The sequence below is a fragment of the Drosophila melanogaster genome, chromosome 3R, assembly GCF_000001215.4.
Source record: "Drosophila melanogaster chromosome 3R".
Classification (NCBI taxonomy): domain Eukaryota; kingdom Metazoa; phylum Arthropoda; class Insecta; order Diptera; family Drosophilidae; genus Drosophila; species Drosophila melanogaster.
This window is the reverse complement of record NT_033777.3, coordinates 26,788,597-26,810,341: the sequence shown is the minus strand read 5'-3', so window position 1 is coordinate 26,810,341 and position 21,745 is coordinate 26,788,597. Positions and strand designations below refer to the sequence as shown.

General features: G+C 41.8%; 1 protein-coding gene across 3 annotated transcripts in view; it reads right to left on the bottom strand.

Annotated features, from left to right (window-relative positions):
• Tl (Toll) overlaps positions 1-11,301 on the bottom strand; it is a 43,363-nt gene extending 32,062 nt beyond the window's left edge. For 2 of the 3 annotated variants that reach the window (NM_079794.3, NM_001276066.2), the window contains exon 1: positions 10,862-11,301. The gene's annotated coding sequence lies outside the window, so the exon portion shown is untranslated. Of the gene's footprint in view, positions 1-3,916; positions 3,986-10,861 lie in introns of all 3 variants that reach the window. The other variant, NM_170287.3, reaches the window with a different exon arrangement.
• Between the last annotated feature and the right edge of the window lie 10,444 nt (positions 11,302-21,745).

Here is a 21,745-nt window from a genome sequence, read left to right as displayed (position 1 = left end):
AAAATCATGTTTTCAATGCGAAAGATTTTGGCTATCAGCAAAACACGGCCGCAGGATACAGATCCGGATCCTTGTTGCCCGGAATGAGAGACACCTTTTACCGCAATTTATCGTTCGCTGAATCTTAAATCCCTTTTATCACACTCGTACACACACATGCAAACAGTCGGACGAGGGAATGTGTTTGCCATCCATGTCGCTGTGCGTTGGTATGGCGATTCTTTGGCATTATCCTTGGCGGCCTCGCGTTGTAAAACCAGAATTATGCTTTTTTATTGAAAGTGAATGAAGCATAGAGGGTGCTCGGTAAAAAACAAACAAGTCAAGGTGCGCGAAATATGCACACCATATAGATTTTAATCTCGGAATTTATATTTGCCTCGTTTGAGAGGCATGGTAAAAAGGTGAGCATGGGGTATTGAAAAGGTCCCAAGTGACTGGGCACAAAAGAATGAAGGAATCCGAGAGGCCTCTGCCGGTCTCCATTTACTTGGTTATCAGGGAAAATCTTGAAAACTTATTACCAGATACTTGAAGGGTCTCTCACAGCTAATAAAAGCCAACTTCTCGTTCTGTGTCAGCTGCCTGCCAACTTATTATTCGCTTGTCCTTACCGCCACAAGAGTGCCAAAAAAAGCATAAAAAAGTGCCAAGATGTCGGGAAGGACTCTCATCCCCTCATTCTTGTAATATTCAAAGTGTCCTGTTAACGGTTTTCAAGAGAAACTTTTCAAATCTACAAATTGGTTTCGCCTCTAACCGCAAGAAAAAGATTGCCGAGCCTTTCTGACTCGAAGGCTGACAAATCTCTGGCCCCAAAACGCACATACGCACCAAAGCAAATTTCACGACAGGGCCAAAGGCAATGTGAAGTCAAGTCAACTGCGGAAAAAAAAGAAAAGTACGAAGAAAGTTGGTAGAGAGGGTACACGAAATTGGGAAAGGGCCAAGGCAATGGCAGAGGAAGGCAAAATCAAGTATAACACAGGCAAAACGTGGAGCTAACAACGCTAATACCCCAGGAAAATCCCAGCGAACAGCGGGGTAAACTTTCACAATCTCCAGATCCTTCGGCTCTACCCATTCCTTGTTCGATCCCACTCCACTTCCATTCACTTCCATTCACTACCATCCATTCTCGACCCTTTGCGACAAACAAATCCAGCCAACAACTTTTGCGAAAAACTTTATGCATTTCAATGCTGATGATGAAAACAAGGGCTATACGAACGAAAAAAAAACGTGAAGTGAAGTGAAGAGACGAGAGAAGCCGGGAGGGGAAAAACAAACGCAATTCCCGCATTTTCTTGATTTTAAAATTTACGAACGGCACCAGCGGAAAATAAGAAAACGGTTTGCTCCAAGGAGCCAGGACACATGTCCATCCCATCCGCCCGAGGCTGATGCAGAGGGATTCGGTGCGGATGGAGCGATGGAGCGATAACTTTTTGATGTTTTATGGCTGTCAAGTTGTTCTGTCGCCATGTCAAAATTTTATTATAAATTCCCACCAACTCCACACACCACCCACACATTTTGGCCTCCTTCTGGCCCGCATCTTTTCCTCTGTGGCCATGCCGCTTGCTTAGCTCGCTTGCCAGCGTCATTGATTTGCATAAAAACGTTAACAAATATTTTCCATTTTATTATGGCAAGTGGGACCCGAAAAAAAATGATAACAAAGCGCGGGCCAAGCTGCAAAGAACCGACAGACAGCGGTGAAATTCAATATGTTTTGTCTTCAGTTTTTGTTTCTCGGCGGTAAAAAGGATGCAGATGAGGCTGCTAACTGAAAGGAGGTCCTTGAATGGGTACTACCCTTTAGAAAATAATCAAAATCTGACAGATATAATATTGTGTTATTATTTCTCATATAGTTTATGCCCTTTAGTACATTGCTCCCAGAAGCCAACCTGCATTTTTAGGAATATTTAAAAGTATCGATTGAGCAAAGTTTAAACAAAGTAAGTAACAAAAGTGCACACTTCGGTGCCTGTAGGATATCGGAAAGAATAATAAAAAGTTATTCTTAAAAAATAAGACCTGCAGCAGTGTTAACCCTTAAATGTAAACTCCAACAGCAAGTTTCAGGACCCGGGGTCCTCGCACAAGGGTATTCATACATCAAAAACTGTAGCTGCCTTTGGGGCGCAAACAAGACAAACAAGTCGCTTTCGTTTTTATTGTTGTTGCTGGCTGCTGCCGCTTGGTAAATATTAAAAATACATGTAAAATTCAATTTCTTGGCCTGGGCATGGGTATGTGCTTATGTATGTTTGTTGACTCGCGGCTGCTTGCCGCAAATAAAATCTACATGAAAAGCAAAAAGAAAAGGACTCGGAGGGGTCCTCAAACCCAGCGTCCCCCGTCCTGCCTTCTGCGTCCTGCGTCCTTTGACACTTTTGCTCCAGCAAGCTCAATATAAATAAATAAAATTCTTTGCGGCTGTTTTGCGGTGTTGTCGGCTGGCACCAAAAACCGCTGCTGGAAAATTAATTGAAAATGCTTTTGCTTTAAATAAATTTTCAAGCCAGATCGCGCGCTCTCCCTCCTTCACCAAGAAAAAAAGGAATCGAGGCAAAAAGTAAAAGCAATTTCAATTATACGAAGAAGTCATTGAAAATGGTGAAAAAAAAGTAAGCGAAAGGCGCAATAATAAGACACAAAATCAATGACTGTGTTTGATTGAATCAAATGTGTGCCGTTGTGTGCTGCAATTAAGGCGATCTAAGGATAAATAAGCCGGAGTGAAAAAGGGCCAGTCTGGGTCTCCAAGTCTCCAAGTTGCCCCTGGGAAAATCGGTCTCATGCATTCCTGTCACGATTTTCGATTTGCTTGGCTTTTGAAGATGTCGTCTCGCTGTGAGTAGGTACTATATATATATATATATATATATATATGTATGTACTTATTTACAATCAACTGCGCTAAATTGGGCTAAAACTTTTTAAAATGCCATACATCTTGGGCTCGACTCGGCGCAATTCGATTTTGGACGAAAAATCCTGGGAAACAAACGCTTAATTTAATTTATTTTGCGCAATTTTCCAATGCTGTGCTGGCTCAGCACGAACGGCTGCTCATTAATTTTGTTTTATTTCATTTTATTGGCGCATCAATCGACAGAAGGGGCGCGCGCTCGAGAATCCCAATTTGAGACTCCACTGAAAGTCAGCAACTTTTTTATTTTGTTTGGTTTTTTTTTGGCTTGCTATTTAGTGTTAAATTTTATGCAATTCACGTTTCACGTTTTCCATGTTTCCCGCTCGAATGGGCCGCCCGAAATCCCCGCCCATTGCTCATTATCGTTGTCATCATCTGGGAAAATCTTTTCATTTCCCGGTCGCCTGGATGATAATTGAAATTGAACAATTCTAATCGATATTCTGTTGAGGCGTAAAATTTCAACATTGCCTCTGCATCCTCATGAAATCGCCTTAACTTGGCTTATCTGCTTATCTGCCTAGCCGCAACAAGAAAAGGCGCTTCCAGCTCCATGAAAGAAATGAATGTCAGAGGAAGTTTTTAGCTCGACGTTACTCAAATGCCCGGCAGACATTTGAATGTAGTGCTCGGGGCGCACTGAATGTTAATTCGCAACATCCAGCCAGCCAGAGTTAGCCCATATGTACGAAACGAACGAGCCCAGGGGGACTTAGATGGCGCATTTAAATAATACTTGAAAAGCTTTTAAAATATTCATTTATATTTATGCACTTATCCTGCGGGCAAAGCCTGCTAAACATGCCCCTGGATGACAGGTCAAATTTGTGTGGGAAAGCTTTCGTTCGTTCCCAGCTTATGTTTGAGTTCTCATAAATGGAGCGATTGCAGACAATTGAAAACAAAGCAAATACCATTCGTTTGAACAGACAGGAAACGACCCAACTTCAAAATAAATCCTTGGATACTCACTCAAAGGAGGTTCACACAGAATATGCTCTGAATTTCGGATGCTTAAAGCTGCTCAATGCTTCTGCTTACCTGCAAATATATAGAAAAAAAAGGAAGAATATAATGTACTGGATTAGAACAAACTCGCTTGATGGATTGTGCGAATGCATTTGCCAGAGACAGCTCAAATTGCCAAGTTTCCCACAGGACCGACATAATTGATCAATATTTAGCATGGCAGCGCGTCAGTGTCGACAGGCAAAGTGCCAGACATGCAAACAGGTCATCAGGGTGACTTGGGCGGGCTGACACGGATAAGACCGATTGGGGGATAGGCCAGGACCCCAGAACCCCAGGACCCCAAAGAACCCCAGTTTAAGGGGCCTTTGCCTGGGTAAACTATTTCGCATAATTGGTTGCCGCTTCTAATTGCTTTCTGACAAAATATCTCTGTTTGTGTGTGTATGTATGTGTTTAAAACTCAAACAGCGAATTCGTCATTATCTTTTAATTAATTTTCTCGACCAAACGATGAAAGTTTTCTCTAGAGCTTCATTTTCTTTTGCGAGCCTTCTGTTTTTCTCTTGTTTTTTGTTTTTTTGTGTTTTTGTTTTTCGTTTTGGTTTTTTGTTTGCCGGTCTTCAGTCCTGTTTTCATGACAAACACACAGCCAAAGGACAGCAATAAGCATTGCTTTATTTATCTTCTGTCTGCTTTTAGTTTTGGCCTCTGACAGTTTTCATGAAAACAGAATTTTCCTTTTCATTTTGTTGCTTGGCAAAATAATTACAAAACGAATCGCTGCTGCTTCCACTGCTGCTCCTGCCACAACGCGATGATGTCGACATGAAAAGTCTTATTTGTCAAATGGCTCAGAGCCCAAAATTGGACTCGTCTGTTTGCCAGTGACGATGGCGGAGAAGGAAGAAATCACATCCCACTTCTTCTGCGGCTTAAGCGGCTTACGTGGAAATCTCAGCTGCGAGGCACTGCCGGGCCAGATTCCCACGCTAGGTTCCCTCCTCGATTAACATAATCGAGGTAGATCCGATCCATCAGTAAATTGGTTGGCCACAAAATCGCATTATGTTCAAGTAGGCCCCCATTTTGCCCCGTCCACTTTATCGCGCTAACTAAATTATTGGAAAATGCATTCCTTGCGAGCTTTTCACGGCGCATGCGCAGCCGCATCAAAGGTGTTGCCACAACGCGGCAATCACGACGATGCCAACCGAAGAAGACCCCGTTATGTGTGAGTAAGCCACGGGCATTTCCTACTGGCATTTGTGTAAGCCAGGCTCAAAGTACGGTGCGTTTCGTAGTTATATGTATACCAAGTTACAAGTTTATGAAACAACAGTAAACAACGTTTGCTATTCCATTGATATTATATACATTTGTTTAACCCTATTGCAAATAATATTTGTACTTTCTCCGCTTTTGTTACCTCACCATATGAGACCACATTATTTGCGTTTTCGCCACACAATTTTTGTATAAAGCCACTTGCTGTGCGGCTCCTCTTGCCTTAACAATGCGTGACGCACTGTATGGTGTCTTGTAATATATTTTCGAGTTTCAATTTGGGGTCTTGACTTTAGCTGCGCTTATTTCTGTGGCGGCGGCGTCTCTCAGACTTACTTGTCAGTTTTAATAACTCGCCTGTTGCGAGGCAGATAGGCGTACCATCATCATCATCATGGGCGGGAGCCATAGAAGTTATGATTTTAAGCTGCAGGTTCATTAAACTTTCTGTGCTGACTGCGCCATAAATTAGGAATACATATGTGTATACAGAGAATATCAATAATGTTCTCTGGCCCTTCAGGTTTATGGGCCATTAAAAAGTATGACTATGGTTATGCCTCTGGACGGACAGTGGCTGCTCAGACACTTGTGATATAATATCTACGCTGGCTCGTTCATAATTAATGCGCAGTGTCCTAATAATAACAGTAATTAATGTGTACTGGAATGCTTTATAGATTCGGCATCTGAAATCAATATTATATGGGGGCCCCTTGTGAAGTGAAGGTCTGCCCACGCGACTCGATTAAAAATTAAGCACTCCCCAAGCTGTCCCACAGATTTTTACCATTCGCCTATGAAGAGAGAGAGAGTGGGAAAGACCCAAAAGATAGCGGTGACAACGTAAAAAAAAAAGAATCAAAATCAATTTTATGTTTATGACACTCTGTTTTTACGACCTCTTATGTGGATCCACACAGCAGGCAGCTTAAAACATGCAAGACTCCAGCTCAGATTTGTCTTCGTGTCTGGGTTTTGTGTTTTTAGTTCTGATTGTGTGGTGGCTTCGTCGCTGGCCGATTATCATTGACTTCCATCTAAGAGGTGGCCTGGATTTATACATACATACATATCTCTGGTATTCCCATTTGTATGTGACCAGGGCCAGGGTCCACAAAAATGGGCGCAAAAAAAGAAAAAACTGTCATATGTTGATTTTAATGGCGTCAATCTGTGCAAACAGTCGGACATTTCGCTCCTGTCTGGCCCATTTGCCCCATCTGCCCCGTCTCTGTTTGCATTTATAATTTGTTTGTGTATTGATTTACATGTACGCTGGCCATCAGTCTTGCTCCGATTTTGCTGGATGAAGTAAATTGTTTATAGAGCCTGCATAAAAATTGCAGACATACCGATACCGTGCCACACCATGTCCTCCACCCCCTGTCTGCAACATATTGACACATTTCAGTCCGCGACTGATTGCTATATAATTCCAACTGTCCCCACCAATTGCAGTTTGGACGTGGACGTGGATACGGATTGTGTGTGTGTGTGTGTGTGTGTGTGTGTCTGCGTGGCGGGCGTCTCATTAGGAATGCAAATGTTAGTCCTTGTCCGCCCTTAATGTGCTATTAAATTTTCAAGCGATATGCCATTGATGTAAATTCGAGGGGCTGGCTCCTGACATTTTCGGTTATTGGGGATCATGTCAAGGCAAAATATGTGTGTGTTCAAACATTTTCCCAGGCCGAATGGCCGGATATCAATCATTAACGTTGACAGGAGTCGCAGCAGAAGTCCCTTTAATTGCAGACCATTCACGCAAAGTGTTGAGTGTTGGCCCTTGGGAGTGGCGTTATCATGGCATCTTGGCCATCTAAGTACATTTTCGACTTATCGGTGACTTTAATCTTGAGACGTTTACAAGGGTACTACCAAGGGTGCTCGGCGAGGCATGATGACTCGATCGCCTTTTACTGGCACCTACGAAAACGTGTCTTCCTGTTCTTATTGTTGCGTGGGCATTTCTTATCAGTGAATGCCCATCAAAGGAAAAGCGTAGGTTTTTCCATTTTCCCAATCCATTATCTTTCACTTTGGGTTCGTGTTCCATTCTTAAAGCTAAATCAAGCGTTGGACATTCACCATTTGAGGTATTTTATAATATCTGGCCCAAATTGTTGCTGACTTACTGTTGTTCGGCTTGCCTTTCCCCGCTTTTCTGAGCATTAAAATTAGCTTAAATTTTAATTATAGCCAAGTGCCCATTTGGGCTCGCTGGCCCACTAATGAAGTTCAAATATTCGTAGCATTTTTAATTTTTTTCGGGCCAAACTCCAGATCAAAACCTGAGCCAGAACATTTTATGCTAATGACAAATGCTTTTATCTCGACCAGAACAAAGCGGGCCAAAAAGAAAAGGAGGATGAAAAACGGAAAATTATAAGCAGAAATTGTTGGCAACCTGCTGCTGATGCTGATGCTTATGCCGCTGCTGTTGCTTTTCCTTTTCCAGCTGGGTGGCAGGAGTTTTCCCGACTTTCCACCCCACACTGACCCTAATCATTATGCCGGACTGACCCGCCAAGTTGGTGAAAAGCTGCAGATCGGGGACCGTGAAAATTACACCGCCTTTCCCCTGCCGCCGCAATGAGGTTACAAATATTACATGCCAGGTGGGTGGGTGTTTTGGGTGACTAAATTTATGCATTTTTTTCTATGCGGCTTTAATTAAATTTCTCTTTTTCGGTATGTTTATTTTTTTGGAATTTTTCCCTCCCGTTTTCTGTGGCCGCTAATTTCTACGTTTAGGCGCGTCTAATGTTTCCCCTGCTGTGGTCGTGTTTCTTTATTCAAATGAGAAAATATGTGGCTGTGTCACAGGTGAGGAGTAAGGCCTAATTGGCCCTGCCACACGGGGTTTATTATATCAACATTTACTCGGCTTCATTTGCTATGTCTCATTCTCGTTCTCATATTCTGGCGCCATCTGTTTGATTATGGAAATCGATTAGCCAAGTCCATCTAATGAACTAGACCAGAGCACAGGACACGGATCAGAAAACATGTCGCGACCGAAAACTTCATGAGGGAAAACTCCTGCACGCAGGTAGGGCCAAAAAAAAAAAAAAATAGTAAGAACATAAAGGGAACTGGGACGGGGACAAACAATGGAGAGATAACCCAAAGATAGACAGAAAGTGGAAAATTAATGAGATTTTTCGTTTGTGCAGCTGATGAAGGCATTAGGGTGAAAGCAAGTGCAACGACTTCATTTCCCTCCACCGAGAGAATGTCGCAGTGGGGAACTTATGGTTATTCCTCCCTTCACGATTTTATGGTCAGCTGAAGCAATAAAATTGAAATTAATTAATTGAATGCAAGGCAATAAGCCCTGTGACTGGTCAGGCAGTTCTATCTCAGTTCAATCTGATTGGAGAGTAAAAAACCTCACACGTTGAAATCACACGAAAAGAAATGAGTTGTTAAAAAAAAACAGGTGATAACAATACGGTAAGTATGATATTACGCTATATAATATAAACTTGTACTATATTAAAACGTGTTTATATTAGTCATTATAGTCATCATATAAGAATGTAGTATGTAATTACATATCACTTTAATAACAGATCTTATAGATACAATCTTCAGATCTTCAGTCTTGTTTTTTTTTTGCGTGTATTTGTCTCCCATTTACGTCACGGATCTGGTTTGACTTTGGGTTAAACCGCCCGCTGATCTGAGATCGGGAGAGTAAGACATATGGTGGTTCGATCGTAACGCTCTTTTCAGCTTAGGAGGCTGACTCATCACGCTGAGCGGACCACAAGTCATAGAAACGCTGAAAGCCGACGTGCTAATTATCAACACAAGTCGCCAATAACTAAGAGTGAAATAGCAGAAAGCTAAAAAACACTTGGCAGATGTAAAAACCAAAGCGGAGTCAGCTTTGAATATTGTTTTTCTGCCTTTTCGCTTATCAACCGAGTGGACAAACGCCCTCAATAATGAGAGGGGGAAAAATAAAGCTAACAACTAAAAAAGCGAGTACAATGAATCTTAAATGAGTCTCTCATTGTGCAGAAATATTTATAACAAACGTGTTTGTATGACAATTCATTTTGGGCAACTTTTACCGCCTGCAGTTGGACTAGTGGCGGTTTGGCCATAACAATAACGGAGCCACAATTACAGCTACTTTCTAACGTGGCCAAGACGAAAGACCCAAGCGGAGCATCTTGAACGTTTGCAGTTTGCCGTTTTCCACTTCATTTTTTTCGTTCACTTCTTTTTTTTTTGGCAGAAGTTAAGTAGACTGTTAAATGACTTCCGCAGTTTTACCTTCACAGACGAAGACTAGCATTTTTTTTTTTCAGTTTGCCGCCATTGTTATAGCCGCTTTGAAAGCTTCTTTGCCTTTGATGTGGGCCAAAGAAGAAAAATCTTAACCTAAATCCAGAGTACAGTTATTCGGAAAACCCTCAGGCGAAAGAAGCTCAATGGCAGGATGTTAACTATCGGAAAAAAATACAATCAAAATTTATATATATTGTATAATTATTGTTAAAACAGCATTGTTCTTGAATTCAAGACCTGCTGCTTCTGAGCGATAATCGTTGAACTTTTGGGGTTGAATCTTGGGGTTTTCCGAATTTTTCATATAAATGTAGCTAGTGGTCAAGGGCTATCAACTAAGAAGAGATTTATGGTGTTGGAAAACCCAAGAAGAATCGAAATGAATTAAAAACAAAAGTCTAAGTTTATCATAAGGTCATACGATTTTTACCATAATTGGTACAAGCGAGAAGATTCTTGTCCCTTCCTTCTTCTCTTATTTTGTTTTGCTGTTTCTAATCAGCAACTTATTAGCTTTTAAAGCACAAGTGGGCATTTTCTGGTTTGTTAGAAGTACTTTTGAAACCTGCATTACCCAGGTATTTCCACCTTCAATACGAATAAAAGTCCCCGCAATGAAAACCTGTTGAACGAAGCTCTCTTTGGTAGTAAATAAACTTTTGTTGTGTCTGTTTGTTTTTTCGATTCCAAACTGGTTTTTGGCCAAAAATTCAAAGTGTTAATATGCTGGCTCGTGAGCTTTGGGCCAAATGCGTGTGGCTTTGTTTTCTTTTTTGTTTCGTTCATGGGTTGGCCAAAACGCAAAGCACACCCCAAGGCCGAAGAGCACTTGCTGCTGCACTGCAGCATTTTGCACATTTCCCTGGAAAGTGCCGAGAAAAACCACGGAAATTGTGGACAACAAGAGTGTGACACACACAAGCACTGGGGAAAATTGTGCAACGGTTACAACTGCTGAAACTGTTATTCATCGCCAATTTGCACAGGAAAAAATACGGTTTTACGCAGAGTACTAGTAGTAGTAGTAGTAGTAGTAGTAGTATTAATAGATCAATTTAAAGATGTTTACAAATATTTTACAGCTCATTTTATGTACTTTAAATTGATTTTATCTGACTGTGATCAAAACTGGAACAAAATGTCAACCAATTGCCCGATGAGCCATCAATTTGGTAAATTTTTTTCTGTGCAATTATAGGCGAATTGGACTGATCAGAGAGTGGGACAGAGATAGCTGAGCTTAGCGCGAGCCAAGCGAAGCTTAGCACAAAGCAAAATCGAATGGGAGATAACGAGACAGAGCGAGATGGCACGGTTCAAAGTGTAATAACTGAACAAGGAGACGTAAATACTTACCGTTTTAATACGTGTTTTATTAAATGTGAGGTTAGCTACTCCGCTGCGATCTCTTGTGCAAATATTAATATTTATTTGGCTTTTCTTAAGCTGCCACGAACAAACACGCACTGGCACTGTTGTTTAGCTTCTCTGTTCGCGCTTGTTCGCACTTTGAAGCCGCGATTTTTTGCGATTTTATTTTTGGTTAAATGCTTGCTACACTTTCACACATTTGCATTTAATTGCGCCTTGTGTTTCTTGTTTTTATGGATTTTGTGCTGCGTAGCGTTGCTCTTAACTTGGCTTATTCGGTTGCCAAATCGCTGGCCACAAAACGAGACAAACAAAAGCGGCCCACAACACACGAACGCGGGACTCTGGCTGGGAAAATCAAAAATCCAACTGCTACAAGCGCGACAAGCGTGCGTTCACGTCGGCGATTCGGAACAAACTGAACTCGACTCGAAAAGAAAGAAGAACTGAGAGATGAAGAGCTGGTAGTGCGCTTAGTGTGGAGGGAAAGACGAGAGAGTGGCTGAGTCGGCGGCAAGATACCCTTTGCTCAATATAGAAAACATTATTTACTTAAATTTGTAATCAGCCTATTAATATATTTTATTTTAAATTTTAATAATTTTGTCACAGTCTTTATATGTTTTATATCATTTTGTTTGCTTTTGGTTCCTTAAGCTCCAGTTTGTTAAGACATTTTAAATTATTATTATATTTTTTATATTCTACTTTTAATAACATCCTATCTTGCTACTTTTTTAACCTTAAATAACGTGTGAAGTTATTTCTATAAAGCTGTTTGGGTTTTATATATAATCAGCTTATTATAAATAAATATGAGTTGGATAAAAATGCTAGTCTCGAAATTTTTTTATATTTTTGACGTACTGATAAGAATTTTTAGAACAACAGTTCTTGTAGCAATAACACAATGTGATAATATGAGGAATCGAGCTTTCAGTTGATTTATGTTAGTTGACTAGGATTTTTATAAAAAATAAAATTCTTTCCCTAACTTCTGAGTGGCAAACGATATAATAAGTCGAGCAATTTCTTCTACCCCACAAATACCGTTCGAAGGTACAGATGCGTGGGAGAAAAAGAGAGAGACACACGAATTATCTTCGTGTCTGTGGTCGTTGCACTATAAACAAATCGCATGCGATAAAAGTCATGCGAGAGAGGAAAACAGTTGAAATACAGGTACTTCGTATAAGAGTATAAGAGAAAGTGGTAGAGCAAGAGAGCCTTCTACTGTTTTGTTTTCATTTTTGGGGGAAAAGCCGGCAGTTGTTGTTGGCCAGTAGTTCTCAGTTCTTGTTAGCCAAGTTTAACCGGTTAACTTCAAAGTCTAAGCATCTCAGGCAGCATACGTAATAACAGTGATTATGGATTTATTAGTTGATTAGTCTCTCTCTCTGAGTAAAATGTAAAATGTAATTGCCAGCACGTAGCAGACTGCTTGCTGTTGTTGTTGTGTGCCAATTAAAACCACACTTCCACAACATCTACCCTCTCGCTCTGCCGCTTGCGACTCAAATGAAGTGGAAGTGCGTTCTGCTAATGCGGAACAAGGATGGGACATAGCTCCCGGGGGAGCAGCGTGTGAAGTGCGACAGGGACGGGGAATGGGAAATGCAAATGGAAATCGTATCCCTCTGCAACTGTGTTTTCTGTAATTATGCACGGCGTATGGAAAATTAGGACATGCTTATGAATAATCTTTGAATTCATGTACAATTTTCATAGCAATCTTGTGTTGATTCCATTTCCCAATTGGTAATTATCTAAAGTCTTTGAAATTTAAATAAATTTGTTGAAATATTACAACAACAATTTTAATGTTTACTACTAGGCTTACACCACAATTTTCAAGGATTTAAGATGTTTTCTTTCCAAGCAAATAACTTTACGTCAAATCAAACAAAGCAACGCAAATCTGGATAAGCTTAATAGGCAACATAATGGCTACTTCTCCCCGCAAAGATGCATTAATATACACATTTGCCACACTGCCCGTGTTTTTCATTTCAAATACCTAGGATTTACTGTAAATTTCAAAGATATTACCGAAATATGCGCATGTAATTCTGACCGAAAGGAAATTCCAGTAATTTCCCATTCAATGTACCCACATGGGAAAACCCAGCGCACAGGACACACATCGGGAGATTTATTCCTCATTTGCCTTGTTTTATGTTAGCTGCAAAATTTCACTTTGAATTGTGCCGAAAATTTAATTTGATTTCATTTTCATCAGTGGAGAAGCACATAAATAGTGCAACAAATGAAATTTGTACGTGCCACAGATGCTGGAGGAACCAAAGGCAGGCCCACATGTGTTTCAGGTCCAGATTTGTGACCATTTGTGCGTGGTTGGCCACGACACGCAGAGCCATAAATTTCGGATTCTCAATAAACTAATGGCAATTGGTATCCGAAAGATACATTCTATATACATATACCCCAACATCCATATATATATCTCTTCACACACACGTACAAACTCATTCTGGCCCGTCTGCGTTATTAGTTTTTCTTTTCCTTTCGCTCGTCGCTCTTTTCAATCCGTGTGACACTTTTATCACACACGTTCGACTCATCAAAAAGTTAACGACGATAATGACAAACATTTCAAAAGCAAACACTCTGCGGCATGCAACCAGATCCATTTTCCCCAGCCGGGAGATAAATATCTAGCATATAATGCCCGGCCTTGTTGTTGTTGCGGGGCAAACACCTTAATTAACTTTTTTCATGAACATCTTGGCTTGGAACTCGGCTCCCCCTCCTCTTGCCCCTCGAATCGGTCTAACTTGGCTTATTTATTGGGGTTATTTGCTCAACGAGTGGTGGTCTTGTGTGTGTGTGTGTGTGTGTGAGACGTCCTTTCATACACAAGAACACACACTTGCTATCGCATGGGTAACTACCTGCTCATTTTCACCTGAGTACGTGTTAATTTTGTATATTTATCTTTCTGTTTCCCGAGCTGCCCGATCTGAGCGCTGCCAAATAGAAAGATTGTATAAATTTCATCGTAAGCGGGAATGACAGCGGCACCCAAAACAAGGGCAGTCCGAATTCCAATTAACAGCTGGCAGCTTCTTCTTTGGCCCAAAAGCCGAAATAGTAAAACGCAAAGACATAACCCGGCAGAAACAACAGTTTCAGCTCCAGCAATGGAATTGTATCTGACACGTTCAACTTTGACGTTGACTTTGGCTTTTCCTCAGTACTGCGCCCGAGTTTTCCCCCCTTCACTCCTCCTGACAACGTGGGAAATGCAAATGGCAAGACGGCGAAGTTACCAAGTTTTGGACAAACACTCATGCACATGCCGAGAGGAACAAACAAAGGCTTGGAGCAAACCCATAAGGGAAAAAACACTGCCAGAAAGCGGTTATCTTATAGATACAGATCTTGTAGATATCTTATAGATACATATATGCGTAACATTTACCTATCTTTTAGAATCATATATAAATACTCGTATATAGACCATGTAATGTTCTTCATATAAGATCAAATAATTGTATCTATCTAGCTGCTACTATCCTAAAAATGCATAAATTAAATTTTCCCAGTGAATATTTAGTTTCCACTTGTATCCGCACTGTCTACTTTGCTTTGAACTCGCTTTGTTTCATTTTCAGCCCCACCCCCACCCACTTTGGGCCTGCCCTTTCCCTTTTCCGTTTTCCCATTTCGGCGTTATTGTTATTTCATATTTTGTCTTTTTGCTTTTTGTTTATCCCATGGCTGTCAGCTTCCTTCGATATTTGATATGATTTTGTGTGAGTTTCGTTTGGTTCGTCGGCTACCGTTGGCCGCGTCGAATGGTTTTTGTTTTCCTTGAGGAGGCGTTGAAATATGCATATGAGCCGCATTTCCGAGTCTCAAGTGGCAGCGATGCATTTGCTGCAGCGGCACATGCGCAACATATGTGAATGTTGCATTAGCAGTTCGCAGTTGCAGTTGCAGTTGTACTCTTAATTTGCAAATGCAGCTTGGCCGGAAGTTGGCGCATCTCTGAGCCGCTTGAGCAGATTCCAGATGCCACATTCCCCCACCAGATATGTACATTTGCAAATGTAAAAATAGTTTTGCACCAGCAGATGCAAATTATGGGATAAATGAAGCGCGCTGCCGAGGGTTCCAGTTCCTGGAGATCTGCAAAACTGGTTGCAAGTGGACGTGATATCATTGCAACTAGTTATTATTATTAGCTAGGCGGCAGGGCTTATCGCATTACTGGTTTCTGGTATCGAAATCAAATATTTCGAACTGGTTTAGGTTTCAACGCATAAGCATAAACATCCTGACGCGTGGCTTTCACACTCCAAGTGATTAAAGTATTTTCCGATGCCTAATTGATGCTTCCGTCGGTGGCAAAGATCGCGTTGCATAGCATAAACATTGTAGACAGCCAGCTAAAGGAATTGTAATTTATACGTAAATTTATTAATTCAAATTGCATTGGGAAGAGTTGCCTGCCTTGCCGCCTCCGGACTGAAAATAAACACATTCTGGGTTTGGGATGGGGCCGCATGGGGACTAGCCATTGCGAGCGCGTGATCTGGGTATATCCAGAAGCGGATTTAACTCCACAAATCCACGTTGACATAATTTGCGCCACATGTGTGCGCAACACGCAGCGGAAAACAGAGCGTGGCTCCTTTTTGGGCTAAAGTTAAAAATAAAAATCCGTTTTAAACACGTGCGTGGTGGAGTCTTCTGCGAATGGGGAGCAGTCTTACAGCTCCGACTGCAACGCCAGACAACAACTTCCACTTTGACTGACAATTAATTTCAATTGCGCATTCGCGTTAATCGCTCTTACGAAAACGAAAAAAAAATAGGGAGCCATGCTAGCAAAGTTCCCTCAATTATATGAATTTTCTCGTGCTTTTCCCAGTGTGTCGCCTTCTGCTGCTCCTGCTGCTGGAGAAGATTAAAAATATAAGTGACAGCGCAACGTTGATGGGGGATTTTCCGAAAGGAAAATGTCAAGTTCAAGAGTCATTACAGCTGGCTAGATGGAGTAGAACAATACAGAGCATACGGAACTTGGGGGCCCACAGATGCGAGTGGATCGAGTGGATTATTTTTGACGTTTATGAAGGCTCTAATTGATTTAAGGGAGCGCAACGCATTATGGCATATTCATTCCGAATTTATGTATTTATATTTCTTTTTTGGTGGGGCACGTGGTGATGGTGATGGTGGTGGGTTGCTGGCGGCTTATCAGCGGTGCGGCGGCTCAAATTGAATTAAGTGCACTGGACGCGTTGCCATCACGTGCAACAAGGGGGCCTCGAAAAAGGTGATCCTGGTGAAGGCGTAGCGGCGGCAGGATGTATGCAGTTGCTTTTCCGATGTCCTTTTTCGCCGGCGAGCTGTTTGTTGTTTGCACTTTTCAGCCTTTCCTTTCCATTTCGCTGCCTTCTTTTTACCCCGCACGTTGACGACCTCGCACGTTTCGCGGTAAAGTCACGTATTTTCCAGGTAATTTACGTTGGCGAAACTGTTGCCACCAATATTTCTGGCCATGCTGGCCGTTGATTTTAGCCGCGTCTTCATCGGGGCGATGTTGTTGCACTCATTCCCGCTCTCCGTGTGCATGAAATGCGTTTTTTGGCCTTTGTACGTGAGCGTTGTCCCTTCTGCCCCGTCCGCTTATTGTTTTCTTCACTCCATCCACTACTTCTGCTCATGCCGCAACACCCACCAGTTATCCTGGCCGAGTGCAGCGAAATGTGCATAACGTGACCGGGTTTCTTAGTTGGCTTTTAGCCGGCCAAGTCGAGTTCGAAAGTGCACAGGACACAGGAAATGGCGCACTCGCCGATGCTGCCACTGCTGCAACTGCTGCTATTTCACTTGAAAACTTTTCGACAACTTTCGGACAGTTACCAGGGATACTCCCGCGTCCTTTGCTGCGAATCCTGCTGAGTTGTTTGTTTGCGCTGCTGCCACTGCCACTGCCGCCGTTGCTGCTGCTCCTGCTGCAACTGCAACTGCTGCGGTTGTTTGCGGTAAATTAAGTTGCTGCCATTGAAACTGCACTTGAGTTAATCGTTTAATTGGTTCATGTTCGGTGGCGGGTGGCCTTTGGGGCAAGGTGGCAACTGAAATTGATGACCCAACTTTCATCGGGAGATCAGGCAAACAAAGATCGAGCCACTCGCTGTATGAAATCCCAGTAAATCCTTGTCCATTTGAGAAGTTTATTTATTTAACGAGTATTCGTGTTGGGGATGATGGATAAGTTAATACACAGAAAATTTCTAAATTCTTATAATTCTCAATAAATCACATATTAAGCCATTTATTTAAATTATATTAATCATTATTGTATTCATGTTTTATTCTATTTCGAATTGTTTCTATTCCATCTTATGCAAAATTGTTCTATACTATATACATTTTACATCTTCTGTCCCAGAATTTTTGCGAATAAAAGCGTAAAATTCAAATTTATGCGCGGCCACACGCATTTTACGAGATTCATAAAGAGCAAGAAGTGAAATAAATAAATTAATATTTTATTCAAGTGGCGTGGAGGTAAGCACTCGATCTGTTTGGTCAGTAAGGGCTTAGACTGTTTTATGGCCAGGACTTGTTCCGCGTTGTTGGCCCTGTTTTATGATGGGTTGTTAATTTTTAAATGCATTTTTGCCCTCCGCCTCGTCAGTTTGGAGGCACAGTCCGGTATAGTTTTGGTGTGGTATTTATGTGCGTTCTGTGCCTCGGTTGGGGGTACTCAAGTGGAGGCTGTTGATTTCATTTCCAGCGGGTGCAGCACGCGAGTCTCGAATCAATATAATGTATATGAAGGGGCGTGTCAGGGCGAGGACTGAAAGAAGGGGTGAGCATGTACTTGCCATAAAATCTCATGAAATATTTAAACAATCAAACTGCGCGTGGAGCATGGATGGTGTGGTTATGGGTGGTTAAAGTTAGCGAGTCTCCGCCCTTTTTGCACCTGCCAACTGACAGTGAGGAGATGTTGCTGCGCCATTTGTAGCCCAGTAAGCTTATTTAGCAGTTTCCGTTTCCGCTTACCTGTTCCAGCTTGCACATACCGGTCTCCTTCGAGTCGTCCTGTGCAAGTTTAATGCATTTAACGCTTACATTTCAGCCCTCGAAATTGGCAGAAACGGAGCAAAGTTGGCCCGACCCGCCCATCTGTCGATTGTCTTGTCGGAGTTTTCGTGCCCTTTTTTTTCCCATTGTCTCGAGTGCGCGCTGGCGCTCCAATTCTTCGGTGGAATTTCTCAGAAATTGTTGCCAAACAAACGAATTAAATTTCCAGCAGACGGCAACCCACTTGAACTATTTATATCCTTTCTGTTTCCGCATCTCTTTTTTGTGGCCAGCGGAGAACAAATCCCAGCGCTCATTGAGGTCAGATCGCATTGCGTTTTACGGGTTTCTTTTTTTTTATTTTGTGGTGACATTAGTGCAGGACACCCACTGTGCGCGTGTGTGTGAGGGTAGTTGCCAAAAAATAAATGGTTACAGTTATTGCTTTACTGCCATTTACCACCGCATGCTGAGCTCCGCCCGAGTTGTTTATTTCCCAACGATGGAAGATACTGTAGATATAAGTATCAGATACCGATAGATCGGGGATGAGTATGGCATCTGGATGACTTCGGCTATTTCCTTTTCTCCATTTGGTTAATTGCTAGCTTTGGGTAGTTTTTAATCTCCTAATGGCCCCATGGCGCTATCCTTTTGTCGTTGGAGCTTCAATCGATTTGCCAATTATTTCAATGATTCCAAACCGTTTGGTTTCTCTCCGCTTGGCTTTCACAACTGCTTTCTTCGTTTCCCGGCTGTGGCCGAGTCGGGAAAGTTGAAAACTGAAAACTGTTGGATAAAGGCAGCCATGCAAAATTCTGGCCGGAACGGGGCACAACGGACGATTTCGAGCGGAAGCGGAAATAATATTCCCAGCTCAAGCAGCGGAAATGATTTATTAAAAAAAGGGCCGGCAGTCAACTGAGGAATCATAATAATCGCAACAATAACAAAAAAAATGGTCGATGTAAGGAAAAAATGTCAGGGATAAAACTTGGTTTTGTCACACAATAAATCGCAACAAAAATCAAAGTGAAACGAAACTGCCAGGAAAAAGTTTTGATATCAGCGAATTTTCGGTACACTTTTTATATGCGAAATACAAAATATACGGTATAGAATTTTAATATTTAGATAATCGTTAATTCCAAATATAATATATATATATATAAGACTTTGCTACTCTGGCAAGTGGATTAAGTCCTCAGAGTAGATAATATTGTATATATACCCTGTTTATCAGCATCCAATACAATTGCTCGACAATTACACTGAGGGAGGATTCAGTGCTTAGTGACACAGAAATTCTGATTCTGCTGCTGACAGTTGGCAGAATAAATGATACAAATGGAGCGCAGCGAGCGGAAAAACTGAAAACGTTTGCAAATGTATCTTTGGCTGCTTAAAGTGGGTGAGTCTTTAAGTCGGATTAAGCTACAGCCATGCATTTGATTTGATCATTGCCAGAAGCCCAGGCACTTGAAACATAATCACTGAAGTGCTGCATGTGAAGTGGATTTTCCAATTATATTTTATCACTAATGCAGTCTGTAAAGGTATTCAGCTTGGATTAATGTTATCTCTTCATTTCCTGGGCCCACACCACACCACACCACGTGTCTTGAAATATCTTTTGGATTTCGGTTCGTTCGGCTCCCATATGTCAATTAGCAGGAAACATCTCTATTTCTCTATCATTAATTACAGCTCGATGACTGTGTTCGTTTTCGGTTTGGGGCTGCACAGATTTTGTTTGGCCATCAAATAAACAAGCGACTGCAACTGCCACAAAAGCTGATATGCATTGCTTGGATAAACAACATTTTGTGGCTGCATTGCAAATTAAATTTGGCTAAAGCTCTTATCACTTATCACATGGCTGAGCCAAAAGCAAAGAACGCAGGACGAGCTGCATCCGCTCGAGCGCACAAGTTGCAAAACTAATTAGCAGCAAAGTCAGTCAAGAAAATGTAGTCAGCTACCGCGCTGCAGTTTCCACCAAAACGCCACAAACGCTCTAAACTGGAGTGAGTTATGGCCCGAAAGGATGAGCAAAAGTGGTGCATCAACCCATTTGCCAGCTGCACACACTAGCTAATAAATTTAACTATAATCCGGCATTGTTGCACTAAGTACTTTTCATATTTACACAATATATAAGCTAGGTGAACGAGCGCGTGTGTGTGTGTGTGTGTGTGTGTCCCGCATTTGCATTCACATTTGTGCAGCCGACAGGCCTCAGATGCATGGCTAAAACTGCCTGAAACTGAAACAGAACTGGATGGCAGATTCAGATTCAGTTGCAGAACGCCAGACAGCCCCGGAGTTTGCTCTGTCTTATGGATACTGTCTTCTGTCTGCTGTCTTTCCTGGCCTCACAAATGGGTCAAAAAAGGAGAACGGCTCGGTGCGGTATGCCGGCTCTCCAGGCGACGTTAACCGCATGTGAAAACTTAACTTCCGGCGACATAAACACTGGCAAGGAGCAAGATGCAAGCAAGGAGCTTGCTTAAAGTGCACCCGGAACGAGCAACGAAAGTAAGTGCAGCGTCAAAGCCAGATGAAATATTCAAATGAACAACCAGCTGAGCCGAGCAGAGACCATCATATATTGTGTATAGTTGAGGTCAACTTTTTAGCACAGAGGATCGTTTTTTTATAAAAAAAATATCTACCTTATTTAGCAGATAAAAGCATTATAAACTTATTCCAAGCTTTACACATTCTTAACAATTAAATGCGTTCCTTTTTAATCAAACTAAATAAATAATCAGATGTATTATTAATGCATTACTCTTCCCGGTGTTTTTTTTTTTTTAACGTGGCCTATTGCCAATAATTATATCAAATATGAATGGTATCAGCCAGTGATTACAGCTAGGATACGCAATTAACAGACAGATTATTAATCATTCATTGAGCAAGTTTAATGGGAATGTATGAATTAATAATACTTTCATGACTGTCAACTCTCCGTTTTGACCACACTGAGCAGTTATGTGATTGGTAAATACTAAATGTGCTCCAAATTAATTCCATAAATTAAATTAAACGATTTTTATTCTGTCATCTCTTGCAACACACTGTTGACCACAATTGTATGTGGATAACCAGCGACACACAAGCAATTTGACTGACGTAAAAGTGAATGTGTCTAAGCAGAAGTTGAATCGCGTGTTTCTGTGCCAACGCATGTGTGCTTGTAGTTGTGCCACACTTGGCCACGTTTGCAGCCAGACAAAAGGATAACGACAAAAAAGTTGACAACAATGCGGGCAGACAAGGATACTCGTCTACATGCCCCATGCCCCATACCGTCTTTTGCCTGGCAGGTTGTCGACCCGATTGTTGTCACTGCGAACTGAACTTTCGAACCATTTCCGCCGGCTGCAGTTTCCAGGTTACCAGCTACCACGCACTGGGCCAAAATTAATTGCATACATGGCCCGCACACTTGATTTTCCCTGCTGATTTATACCTGAGAGTCTCTGGATGAAGCGGCATCTGTTGCCCCCTTAACTTTTGGCCAACGTCAGTGGAGAAATAAAGTGCCCAACTCACCGAAGACGATCGCATCCTGTTTCCGTAAGCGAAAGTTGTTCGAGCCCTTTTCGCTCGTGACTTTCAGCTAAAGTTTGGAAAGTGAAAAGTTTGCCAGCGAGCCGGAGACCGAATCAATGATTAGCAGCAGCAGCAGTTTTGTGGGCGGAGCTTTATGGCTGGCAGCTAGTTATAAAGTCATTTCGTTGTCTGAGCGTCTGAATCCAGACCCTGAAAACTACCACATATGTGCTCACGGAG